The sequence below is a fragment of the Phalacrocorax carbo genome, chromosome 1, assembly GCF_963921805.1.
Source record: "Phalacrocorax carbo chromosome 1, bPhaCar2.1, whole genome shotgun sequence".
Classification (NCBI taxonomy): Eukaryota; Metazoa; Chordata; class Aves; order Suliformes; family Phalacrocoracidae; genus Phalacrocorax; species Phalacrocorax carbo.
The window spans coordinates 7,238,862-7,251,998 of NC_087513.1; the positions used below are offsets into that span (position 1 = coordinate 7,238,862).

Sequence of the window (13,137 nt, forward strand, 5' to 3'; positions counted from 1 at the left end):
ATCTTGTTTCTAAGCTAACCTTAGCTGTGCTTTATGATTCTTCACGCAGTTGCCTTTGGGAGCTATATTTTTGTTCTTACTGGAAGTTAAATTTCTCTTTTGCCAAAGACACAATAAATTTATTCTAAGTATATAATAAATGTTAAGAAAAAAATCAAACCAAATGGGTTTTTTTTTTTCAGCAATGAACTTAATCTGTGGTTTTAGAAGAAACTCTGTACTGCAAAAATCAGTTTCATTTGTCCCAGTTTACTTAGGGAATCACAGGGACTGGGAGAGAGCTCAGATCACCCTGTTCAGTACCTGTCCCCATAGTTCTGGGTGAGAATTGCCATTTATTGTTATTAATATAGAATCAAAGGACTTGGGCACATTCCAGAGCTGATGGTAGCACATATCATAACGGATTCCAATGCTGCTTATATGTAACAAACAGAAGCCTGTAACAGTAGTCCATTGCTCCTTACAAAAATACCTGCTTGTGACCTGTATGTATTACTGGTTTGTCTCCCTCAGCAAATCCTGGTTTTCCACCATTAGTTCAAGACTTGTCCCACCTCTAGAGAGTTTTCCTGATTACTCCAGTGACGCTGAGCATGGCTTGGGCATGTTTACGTTCACAAAGCCTGTGGGCTTCAGCAGGGATTCTCACCTGGCAGTGTTTTGACCCAGCTGTAATTTTCAGGCTGTACCTCTTCAGTTTATCATGGAATCTTAGATGTTTTAGTTGGAGAGTCCATCCGTATTCTTAAAACTGGGCTTTTACCAACACTGGAGCAGTTCAGCCGTGGATTTATGGTCTTGACAACCTCCAACAGCAGGGATTCAGCTGCTTCTCTGGGTAATCTGTTACAGTGCTGTGCAACCCTCCTGGTGAAATATTTTTTCTTTATCTCCAGTCTGAGCCTTGAAGCAGCATTTTTTTGGCCATTGCCCCTTGTTACGTTATCTGTCATTAAACAACCTTCAGCTCCTTTATCTTTGTAACTCTCCTCAAGCAGTTACAGGTTAGACCATGCTTAGACGACTCTGTGCCAGACTGAACGAGCCCAGCTTCCTCCACCCTCCTCGCAGGTCACGTTCTCTAGGTAACCAGCTTGGTAGGCCTCCAGTGGACCAATTCCAGTTTCTCCATATCTGTTTTGTACTGATTTTGCCAAAACTGGACTGTATTCCAAATACGGCCTCACCAGCGCTGAGCAGAGGAGAACAAAATATTCCCTCCATCTGCTGGCTGCTTCCAGCCAGTCAGTATTGCTCAGTATGCATTTTGTCTTGTTTGTGCTGTGAGTGCACTGTTGGCTCATATTCAGCTGGGCATCCACTGCAAGCCTGGTTTCAGCAGGACTGCTGCTCTGCCAGCCAGCTCCTATCCTGTACTGGTGCTTGGGGTTATTCTTCCCCAGGTGCAGAACCTTGCATTCCTCCTTCGATTACGGTTCTTCTGGACTGAAGCTGGGCCATTTTTTTTTGTCAGCCGTTGCCCCAATTTCGCATTATCTGCAAATGTGCTGAGGATGTATTGCTGATGACATGGGCGATAGGAGCCTCAGTATCAATGCATGGTGATCAACATGGGATGGCCTCTCAGCAAAGACATTTTTTCTGAAGTTCCACGTAGCCAATTCATGAAGGCTCATCCATTTCATCCTTAAATAGGCATCTAAGAAAGACCAGGTGAATCACTGTATGGATGGGCCTTTTTTTCTTGGTTGACATTAAAAGTAGCCGAAAGCACTTAGCTCAGACTTAGTTATCTTGAGTTAGATCAGATTAATCCTTCCTACAGCTACTAAAACTAACTGTGCAAGTATCATGAATCAAGAAGGATGTTTTTAAGGTATGTTTGCTCCTGTGTCCGTGGTTGCCTGTCTGTATGAGTGTTAGTTCATTCCTCGGTTCTCCTCTGGATTGAATCAGATTAAGTCCTAGGACAGTTCTCTCCAGGCAGTATGGATAGTCCACATGAGCTTTAGCTCACTCTGCCCTTCACAGTGCCCTGACAGTATCCCCATAGGCCTTGCCTAACACCCCTGAGCATCCTCAGCATCGTGCTAAAGCCCACCCTGCTGGCATGACTGCCTGTTATTTCAGGCACTTTGAACTGAAAAAGTACTGCAATGAAAAGTCAGTGCTTTTGTCTTTGGGCCGTGAAGGTGCTGCATGGAGGTGGAGGAGAAGCGCAGGCCAAGTGCTAGGCAATGCAGTTGCTGCAGGTCTACTTCAGAACGACCTAAACAGGAGGGCCACCCTGGAAAGGCTGCTGGTGGTAGTGTCAGCCTCGTTCTTGTCCCCCTATTATGAGAAGTGCTCTCATGGTTCAGTCAGTCTGCCTCCCATGTGGTAGCAACAGGCTGGACTCTATCAGGTGCACTGCTGGGATCAAGGGGTTGAATGACACTTTTCTTCCTGAGTAGCAGAATGAAATTGTTATTCATTATACTGGAGCAAGACCTGGACAGTTTGGAGCAAAAATCAGCCTCTTTTCTTTCTGACTGGCCTGCACATTTTCATCCAAACCAGCGATAGAGATCCTTGTATCTTTTATACATATACAGCCCCACAAAGCAATTCTCTTTCCATCTATGATGCATAGTCAGGATGAAGATAACGCAATTTCCTGTTCTGCTGCTATTTTTAATTTGAGGAATGGAAACCTAAACTTGAATTCACCATTAAAAATATTTTGTTTCTATGGGAATGTGAAAAATGTGGATCATTGGGAATAGTTGTTTTAGAAATATTAACTTGTGTTGTTGCCACTAGGAAAGATGGGTGAGTTTTATATAAACTCCCATAGTTTATATAGGTTAGGAACAGCCCTGAGCAGTGTTTATGAGACAGAAGGGTTAAATCTGGAGCCCAGTAACCTTCATCATGTCCTTTTTAATGCAGTAAGATGCTGCACTTAGGCTGTTCCCACATGCTGCTCTAAAAGCATTAGGAAAGAGTAAATTGTTTTTAAAAATATTTATATTTAATGGCTATCTTGCAACTACTCAGCAAATCTCTACTGGCTTTTTTGTTCCAGGCTTTTAAAATAAGTACATTATCTGATTTTTGCACAATGGTGCTCTTTCCAACTAACTGCAGTAATAAAATGGTTTCACTGGCCATCTTAAAACATGAGTGATAGTTTAGATGAGCACATTCTTCCAGATATTTAGAAATTCTCCTTCTGCAGTTGATTGCCATCTCCACAGGATGGGGTTTGGCATTATTATTAACTCCTGGTTATAATTTTTGAAGAAAAAAAAATCTGCATTTAAAAAGAATAATTATTTCATTTGAAATAGTTATACTGCAAAGGAATCAAATTCTGGTCATCTTATACCTACACATGGATTCCCTGAATTTGACTGGCCTCGTGAGACACTAGTATTACAGAGACATACAGGTCCCCTTAGCATTATTCACTGGGAGCAGATTGACATTAATGGAAGTGCTATGTCAAGTTAAGAACCAGTGTACTTCAGCAAGACAAAATGGTGATGGGAGGGGAAGTAGACTATCAAAAATGGTCTTCTCATTGTTTATATGACAGGCAGAGGGTAGGAGTGTTACCTTATCCTTGGCTTTCCCTTTATAAGACGGAACACCACAATGCCTCGAGGTCCTTCACAGATCAAATCTGTGGAAGTTGAGGAAGCACAGCGCTTCGGACGACTGAGTTCAGATCCTTCAGAACACTGCTTTTCTAGGCCTGTAGTCTTTTTGATTCTAATTCACAGGCATGACAAATGTTTGTGTTGTACTTTCAGATCTTGAAGAGAAAAAATATTTATGTTTTCACTCAGTTTTCACTGTATTTGTTTGTACTATTTTATTCAATAAAGTAATTTTGTAACTAGTAATCATCAGTTCCAAAAATTATGGCATCCACAGGAACATCACCCTCTTGCTTGAACCACTAGACAGAAAAGCTTCAGAAGGTTTTTACAACATTCTTGCACTGACCCCTGTGGATTGACAGAGACATAATTTTTCATTTCTGACTTGTGTGGGATTTTTATTTTTGCTTACATCTCCCTCTGTTGTTTAATTTAACAGATTTATAGGCTATTCCTGGGAAACAGACTGGCTCCAGAATTGTTAATTAAGTTCTACAGCCAAGAAACAGCAAACCAAATGATAGATCGGGAGCCCTACCACTGTGGCTATCTGCTGCCTGAGGAGAGAGTTTGTCCCAAAATAGCAAGGAGTCTATCCCTTCTCACCCCATTCATTTTTATTAAAGAATCTGCTCTGCAGTGATGTCTGCCAGGTAATTAGCCTAGTTTCAAGTGGCCCTAATAGCATGTGGCATGCACTCAGCCTTCTCTGTAAAGTAAGTACAATTCCATCTGTGAACAGCATCTAGGATGCAGCTTATCGCTGCAAATGACAGACAGGGACACATTTTCTATTTGTATACCCCAGAATAGCTGGAATGGAAACTGGTCAAGAAAATGCAAGCAAGGAATTGCCAGAATGAATGTAATGAACTGTCCAGCCGCTGGCCTCAGAGTCCCTGGAGGCCTTAGAAGAATGGCTTTGAGCCTTTACCTGGAAATTTTAGAAAAGGCAAATCTGGAGGATACAATCAGATTGCTTGTGATGTAGATTCAGGCTCCCCTCATGAACGAGGCAAACAAACAAGCCGGGGTGCAGCGATAGAGTAACGCTCGGCACAAGGGTGTTCCTAATTGATGGACCAGGCAACAATCTGCCTCAGCACATCACTCGGGGGATACATGCTGAAGATAAACAGACAACTCGGGTGATGGGCAAGGTATTTACACCTTCCATGTTACGCCGAGCCAAAGAACAGAATGGGACTTTATATAAGCTTTTGTATAAATTTCATGGGGTTTTCTTAAGGCCACCCAACCCAGAATTCAGCAAACTGGGTAAGAATTAGCTCTGCGTTGGTTTGAAGTAATCTCCTGTAGCTGTGGAGGAGAAAACTTGGACATATGTACTACAAAGGCACAAAAAGCTGGATGTGGTTAACATTAAAAATACATGACTAACTTATTGGCAAATGTCAGCAACATAGTTTTTACCATCTAGCTCGTGATTTCTGAGCATTTGGATGGCAACACTGTGCCCTTCACAGAATTGCCTTTGGGTAGTTCTTAAATTGTCATTCCTGTATTGCAGATGGGGAAATTGAGGCCAAATGTGCTCTGCCTGAGGTCTCACGGTGAGCCAACGGCACTGTAACAGTGGCACCCAGAATGCCAACACCTGCTTCTTGTACTTCTTCAGCCACAAAGTTTTCAGTGAAATCAGCAGAAATGCAAGATGACTGCATGCCCTGGAGAGACTGCAAAGGCTTCTGAACAGGAATTATGAGCTACTGCATCAAAGGCCCCAGGCTTGACATTTATTGGCTTTTTGATGAATGTTGGGGTAATTTTACTGTCAACAGTTTCTCGTTAGGAGCCTGGCAATGTCCTTTCTGACCATAATCTTGCTTAGTATCACATGGGGTTGCTACGAAGAGCAGAGATTTTATGTAAAACCCATCTATCTCTGTAGCTGCAAAATTTTCTAATAATTCTACATTTAAATAATCTCATGGAAATGCTGGAAATGCTGGCTGCCTTCTCTAAGCAATAAGAAGAATAGACAAATGGTTAAATTTCCATGAAGACCTAAAGCTATAGGACAAATCTCATACTGCAACGAGTAGGATTCATTTGTCTTGATTTCACTGGCATTGCACCTCAATTATACTCTTTCTGAATTTAGCCACTGCGTAATGCATCCCCATCCTGTTTTACACTTGCAAAGGAGGGAAAAAAAACCATCAGAACTGCACCTTTCTCACTCTCCGCTGTGTGATATACCATTTCCTGGCTGCTTGTTGTTCAGTATTAGGGTTTATTTTTGTCAAACCCATAGCTTTTATGAAAAGAAAATAGTAGAACCGTACTCCTAATACCATGGTGTATTTGGAAAATTCATTAACCTTTGATGTGGCCAACTGTAGTAATTTTCATGATATGACTTTAAAAACGTTAATAGTTATTTAAAATATTTGTATCCTGGAGCTGTGATACTGGGAGCATCACAGGGTTATTGTATATTTTATTGATTATGTTTGTTATAGACAAAAAATTGAAAACAAAACCAGATGATAAAATAACAAACTGAATTTATACCACTAAAATTTAAGCCAGATTGATAAATTTGATTCATGACTGTTGTTCATAGCTACCTAATACAAGAGACTTTATTTTTCCCTCCTAAGGTAGGACAGTGTTTTTAGCCTCCTAAAACCAAAACTTGTAATGCTGTGGAGTTAACTGAAAATAAGACACATTCCTTTAGCCTAGATCAAAACACAACCAACTCTTTAAACTAACTTCCCAACTCTTCAAACTAACTTCCACAGCAGTGCAAGTGAAGCTGTTGGACTTAAGACAAATACAGGTACTGATGTCATCCACCGGTTCTGCTGAAGGAAAGTCACCTCCTGGAAAGGCAGAACAGGTACGGATGGCAATGTCTTACACTATCTGCAACTTGGCTCATTAGAGCCGTGTGTCACTGAGGTCTGATGTAATGGGCCATGTCTGAGAGGGCGGAAGCTCCAACCATGGTCTGCTTTCTGAAGGAGTTTTTAAGGACAAATTAACTGCAATAAGAGAACGTTGACATTCAGGCTGCCTCAGCTGCTGATGACAGAGAAGGAGGTAGTTAGGTCTTCCAAAGTGGCACCCAGGTTTTGTTCCAGATCTCCTATAAACAGTTACAGTGGATGAAATAATTTTTGGAGAGATGAGCAATGTTTTCCCTGTCAAGTCTGCACTGTCAACATCAAGGATAATGAGATACATACCTGCTCTGCCTTTTCCACTTCCTGGCCCAAAATTGTTCTCAGTGTAGACACCAAGTGATGCTTCTGGAAAGAAACAACAAAGGATTAGTAAAATGTATAGAGAATATGGGGAAGAAGAAAGTAAATGAACACATGAAGTCGTTCTCCTAATGTGGTCTTCAGTCTAGATATGAATGTTTTGTTTCTTGAACCTGTTTAATAAAATACACCCTTCATGCCTTTACACCTTCATCATCTGTTATTGAAGGGAGTTAATCCTATAACAGAAATCTCCATTCTGAGTGTTAGGATGTAGGATAAATACAGACATGGCAAATACTTCTGAGTTAGTCTCCCTTCTCTATCAAGACCTCACTAGATTAGATTAAAAATATTTTTTAAATAGTGTGCTTTTTCTTGCTTTTTTGGTTTTGAGTCCTTAGTGTGAAGCCAGAGCTACTATTCCATTTTTTTCTCTCCCTCCTGAGGGTTTGGGGTTTTTTTAATGAATGCTGAGATTCTTATATAAGTACACAAAACTGGAAAACTTTACAAACTACCACATATCACAGTTTAACAGCTGGTAACACTGCCATAAATACTGGAACTGGGGAAAGCACCAGGTTTTAATGCAAAACCTGTAAGCAATGAAAGAGACATAACAGGTGACAGAGCAGGGTAACGAGAGAATCTGGTTGTCTGAAACAAGGCCCTGCAGGAGAAATACTCCAGAGCACCCACGCAGAGGACTGGAAGACTGACCTAGTTTAGCCCTTTTTCACTGGGACCAGCAAGAATATTCATGCAAGGACCAGGAGCCCCTTATTCATTAGCCTCAGGTTATTAGTTATCAATATTATTACTTATTGTTGCTATTATTATTACTATAAACTACTTCATACAGTGACACCGCTACTGTTCAGGAATTTAAATTTCAATGTGTTGTCCCCATAGTTGGGCTTTGAGTCTGGTCTTAATTGCTGAAATCCAAAGCCTCTGCTGCTTGAGTTGGGGAAAAGCATTTGTCTGGCAGCAAGAGCAGACTTTCATCCGTTTACACAGCCTGTGAAAAAACAAGTAGTACCATGTACTCAGCATGGCAAAACAAAAGTTTTGAAGATAGCAGTCCTTGTGTTTTCTGTCTGTGGATATTCCTATAAGCTTTTAGTCTTTTTCCACATGAGTACTTATTCAGAGCAGACAAGCCAGGAATACTTCCATGGACAGCCTGAAGCCTTTATGAGGCACTGGATAGTTGAAATACAACATGAATTTATTCAGCATTCCCAACTACCAAACTAGCAAAATCCAAACAGTAGGTTTACCGCAGCAAAAGTCCTAGTACAGAGCTCAGCAGCAGTTCATAGGCTAAAAAGAATTGTTAAAATGTCCTAGACCCTTCTGTCCTTTTCATCACCGTGATATTTAAATACATTCCTATAAGCCATGTGTTAGATAATTCTGAAATGTAAACGAGAGGAAAAACAGATTTCAAAACCCTGGACCTAAAAAAAAACCAAACCCGGGATTCACTTCCTGGCTTTCTCACAAAACTCTAGCATGACCTTGGGCAAGCTGACAGAGGCAGAAAAGAAACGTGACTGTCTAGTTCAACCTCCTGTTTATCATAGGTCATTTCTTCTTGGCCTGCTTATCCCAAAATGATATTTGACTGAATTGCAACTTTGGTTGAGCCTAGGAATTATCTAAATTTGTGAGGAAAAAAAAGAACAAAAAAAGAAAAAAATAAGATGCCAACAGTGTGATCCATTCTCCTTGCACTCAGAACTTGTGGCTTATTTCTGCTTTGAATATATCTGACCACAGATTCCAGGCAGTGTAATAAAGCTGCCTTTTTGTGGGCACAGCTACATCTTTCAGTGTCTCAGCAACCTATATGTAAAATGGGGCTGATCATTTTTTTTTTTCCACTTTGCTTTATCTGTCTGGTCTCTGTAGACCGCAAGCTCTCCAGGGGGAAACTGGCTCTCACTATGAGTGCACTTGGTGCCTTGCACAACAGCTTAGGCCGGACGCATCTTTGATAAGGGATGATTGATATGTAGCATCTAAGTTACAACAGTGAGAAAGACATTAAAAATCAAGCACTAAACCTCAGAAATACCTGCCTGAGGGAGGTTCCTTCAGTTTACTAGGGATCCTCAGAAATCCTTGTTTGCGGTACAGCGGAAAATACATGATTTTTAAAATGATGGCACTATATGGCAAACTGTCAGCAGAGGGCAATAACAGCTCACATCTTGAAGCAACTCCTGGTTAATGTGTTAGGCCAGCCCTGCCAGTGTTGTTTTCCTACTTGACGACTCACTGGGAATGAGCTCCTGGCTTAAACAGGCAGGTCTCTGAACAATATGTGCGAGAAAGTACTCCTGGAAGTCATGCAAGTCATGGGTCTAAACTCTCTTCTCCCCCTTTCCCTGCAGCCCCTCTCTCTGCATCCTCACTGATTACGTTGGAATACCAGTTGCAATCCGATAGTCAAGACAGGCAACTCAGTACTAAAGTCTAGGAAGATCTTTGGAAGCAAGAGGAGAGCCTGTCCTGCTTTAAGAAATACACCTGTGAGAAATACCGATGCGTTTGGGGACCTGCACCATTCGGCAGAGCACAGTTTAGGAAAGCCTGGTTGTTCTGGCTTTCCTGGGGAGTTTTAATTTTAGATCCAAATGAGTTTATGTAGATTGGTAAGAGGTTCTGGGGGGAACAAGTGATTCACAAAGACATTCCAGGAGACTGGATTGGCAAGCCAGGCAGGAGAAGTGAGCAGAGTGTGACAATTGTGCTGTCATGTCTCAGATTTTCAGGAATAGGTAGCAGCCCAGAGGATGGGTCTCCCAGCCAGAGTTCAGCCTGCCAGGATCTCAGTGTCACCTCCTTAGCAGGTGAACTAAGTGACAACATCTCTTCTCTCTGTGACTCAATTTCCCCACCTATAAAAGAAGTTACAAAGTTCTCTGTGAGACACTTAAAGCAGTGAATGATAAAAACTAATCAACAGTGCTACTCACAGCGTGATGATGAAGTAATGCACTCATCACACTGCTGGGCCAGAGTCTGATGGGTAGAGAAGAAAAGTGCTGAAGGTATTTCTCCAGATGGGCTGTAAATGCCAAGGCACAGCAGGAACTTTTGAAAAGTAGAAATATTCTCTCAAGTCCTCTCCCAGCAGGAATAATATTCGAATTGTAATGCAGATGTCCTGCCAAGTCATTCCATCCCTCAGGGCAGGTGAACACTTTGCAAGAGTCTGCAGTGGTAATCATTAGACTATTGTAAATATTAAAGAATACAAATGCCAGGTGTCTCTTTATCTGAGCTTCAGCTTTACGCCTGGCTTCATGAGTAGTACGAAAGCATGACCACCCATAATGATACCATTAATAATATTTAGAATTTCAGGGAACACTTATCAGCCTGCATTAACCAATCCTCCCCCACTTCCCATACTGTAGAAAAGGGGTGGTGAGCAATTGCACTGTTCAAAGCCACCACGGTGAGAGAAGCCTATAACTTCAAACATCAAAAGAGCCAGTATACCAGGCTGTTCTGAAGCTGCAGAAGAATTCAAATAAACAACATTCAATGACCAGCTCTGGAATGCAGTGAACCCAGCTAGGTCAACAAGCAGACTGATAAGTGTGCAAGGTGACAAGCAGAGTCCAGCCCAAACTAAACCTCCAGGAGCCGGTGGTAATGGGATAGAGGTTATGTCAGCTTTGTGCCTGGCAGCTTCTGGACAACTCTAACCAGCAGACTGAGTTGAAGATGCAGTTTAACTACTCCATCGTTTTTTTACTACGAAGGCTCCACTCAGACCAGAGTCATCCCCGTCAGTCATGATTCAATGCCTTTTCCACTAGACAACCTTCAAGTCATGATGCAATGGCTTTTCCACTAGACAACCTTCAGTCCTGTTGTACAATTGTGCTCCTGCACAGCTAAGACAGAGGTGATCTGTGCCCTCATTTTCCTCTCTGCCACTTCTGACCCTTCTCTGACTCAGTGTGGAGGCTTAAGCTGGTTCACACAGAAGCCATTTCAGATTATGGCCATCTGTAGCCACAGAAACTGAGCCACTGCCAGTAATAACACAGAAAGCAAGCAATTGAAACTTTGAAACAAAAAGCAAATGTTACCTCAGAGTGATAAGCAGCTATAATAACAGATGTGGCAAGACAGGATTCTAAGCCAAAAATGTGCTAAAGAAATATTTTTGCAACCTTTTTTGAAATCTTTTCTTCAAATAAGCGTAAATGTTGGCTCTAGGAAAAAGGTACTGAACATCAGTTTTAAGGAAAGGTTTTTTTCTTCTTCTTAATTAAAAACTTACATCTTAAAGGGTTTAATCAAAAGTTTATGCAAGTATTTCATCTATATGAGATGAAAAACACCCTATCCTTTTATGTGGACAGAGAGTTCCTGTCAAGGTGGTGGTTGCATATAGGATACAAAAATAGCTGCTACCATAAGTATATAGGGGATGCCATTAAGAAATCAGGTGCTAATGAGACTGCACAGGGCTGAGTCATGAGTGCCCTGTGGCTATTCCATGCCAGCTCTTCCAGGAGCTATCTCTAGCAGCCATGAGTCAGATCCCTGCCTCTGTGCCAAACCTTCTGCAGGAAACTCCCTACAGAAAAGCTGGCAGGTATGTCCTTAAAGGCAAAGGAACCAGGGACTTCCCATGCTTTAGCTCTTCCAGCTGCAAGAACAGATCACAGAGGCAGCTTGGGGTGAGCACAGATAAAAGCAGTCCGAGAAGTCTCTGTACACTGGCACAGGCAGGAACCTGTCAGCATTGTAAAGGTACAAAAGATGGCTGTGAGCCATTTTTGTTCCTGTTGGTCCTTGCATTGCTTTTGGCTCTGAGACTCTTGTGATCTTGAACATTCAGGCCTAGGGGACAGACTCCTTGCTGCCTGAATTAAAATCCTGCCTTCAGTTACCCAAGGCAAGGTTAATGACTATAATTTATTAAAAGACCTATAATGGTTTGTTAAATGATGTTGAAAATGGTAGTTTCATGAAAACAAGTTACAAAGCATCCTGACAGACAAAAGGGTTGCACTGTACTTCCTTTTAAACAGAGCAGTTACAAGCCATGCATTTGTCACCTCTTTGGGGCCATGAGCAATGCATTAACATGTCTCTACCATGTACACACACACGTCCTATGCCATACTATTTGCTGATGCTCCAAATACCACTGCATGATGGTTTCCTTCCCATCATCTGAACTCCATGGACTTCACAAGAACAGCCCCTATAGCAGAGGCTGCATGGGGAGAAACAAGTGAAGCAGCTACAAATGTCCTCTCTCACTGCCACTTTCCTCCTCCTTCCTTGTGAGAAGCAGCAAAGCAGCCATAGGCATTACCTCCCAAGAGGCAAGGGCTAGCGAGAGAGGAGGAATTAGTGCCCAGGTGACCTCACCTGTTCTGTTTGTACTGATGTTATTCATAAAACACTTTTATAACTATTAAAGAAAAATTCAGTATTAAAGACTGGCAATGTTGCTTTAGGATTTAGTATTTACAAGAGACCCTGCATGGCTGGAAGTCAAAAAAGCCTCCAGCATTCAGGTGATTTTCTGCTGTTCCCAGGGTCATATTCTCTCACTAGCCTATTGCAAATCTCCTGCTATCCAGTGTCCGGAGCTTAGGTCCCCAGCCAAAAATGATACTCAAGCCCAGAGCTAATTGTCTAAGTTCCTTCTACAGTTATAAAGAGAAGAAGAGAAATTAATGCTTCAAAAGATCAAAACACCTAAAACGCTGGGAGGTACCGAGCTGCCTAGCAGCAGCTGGTAGGGAACCGATGTCTTCGAGCACTTGACCTTCACCAGGGAACTCCTTGAGAGCCAGAGTCTGACACATCGTCCGGAGCATAGGAATATTTCCAAGAGTAGAAACAGGGTCACTGTTTTCTTCTTGAAACCCACAGAAGACCTTAAAATAAACTTTTTAAATGTTATTTTACACTTATATATAGTGACTTTGCACTAATTTAAGGGCCTGAATATTGCTTTCATCTTGATATGAGCCCTTTTTGATATACCCTTTTTTTCAGCCAGGAATGCCTCTCCCATTCCAGTTTTAAAGGTGCACATGACAGCAGTGTCCTCACCTTAGAAACTCAGCCCTTGGTCAAGATCTGGCACTAATTGTCACACTACCTCTTCCATCTGTCTTTGCACAGCATCAAGAGGAAGGGGGCAGGGGGGCAGGTGGAAGGCAGTAACAAACGTGCTTTCATTCCTTTTAAGGGTAAGATTTCCCTTTTATGGGCAGATCTCTCAAATTATTTAC

At 41.9% G+C, this 13,137-nt stretch overlaps 1 long non-coding RNA gene across 3 annotated transcripts in view; it reads right to left on the bottom strand.

Annotated features, from left to right (window-relative positions):
- LOC135311942 (uncharacterized) overlaps nucleotides 1-10,298 on the bottom strand; it is a 32,400-nt gene extending 22,102 nt beyond the window's left edge. For 2 of the 3 annotated variants that reach the window (XR_010371501.1, XR_010371502.1), the window contains exons 1-3: nucleotides 9,838-10,298; nucleotides 6,830-6,892; nucleotides 3,565-3,763 (exon numbers count right to left, since the gene is read on the bottom strand). This is a non-coding gene — a long non-coding RNA (uncharacterized LOC135311942). Of the gene's footprint in view, nucleotides 1-196; nucleotides 2,410-3,564; nucleotides 3,764-6,829; nucleotides 6,893-9,837 lie in introns of those variants that run through there. The other variant, XR_010371500.1, reaches the window with a different exon arrangement.
- Between the last annotated feature and the right edge of the window lie 2,839 nt (nucleotides 10,299-13,137).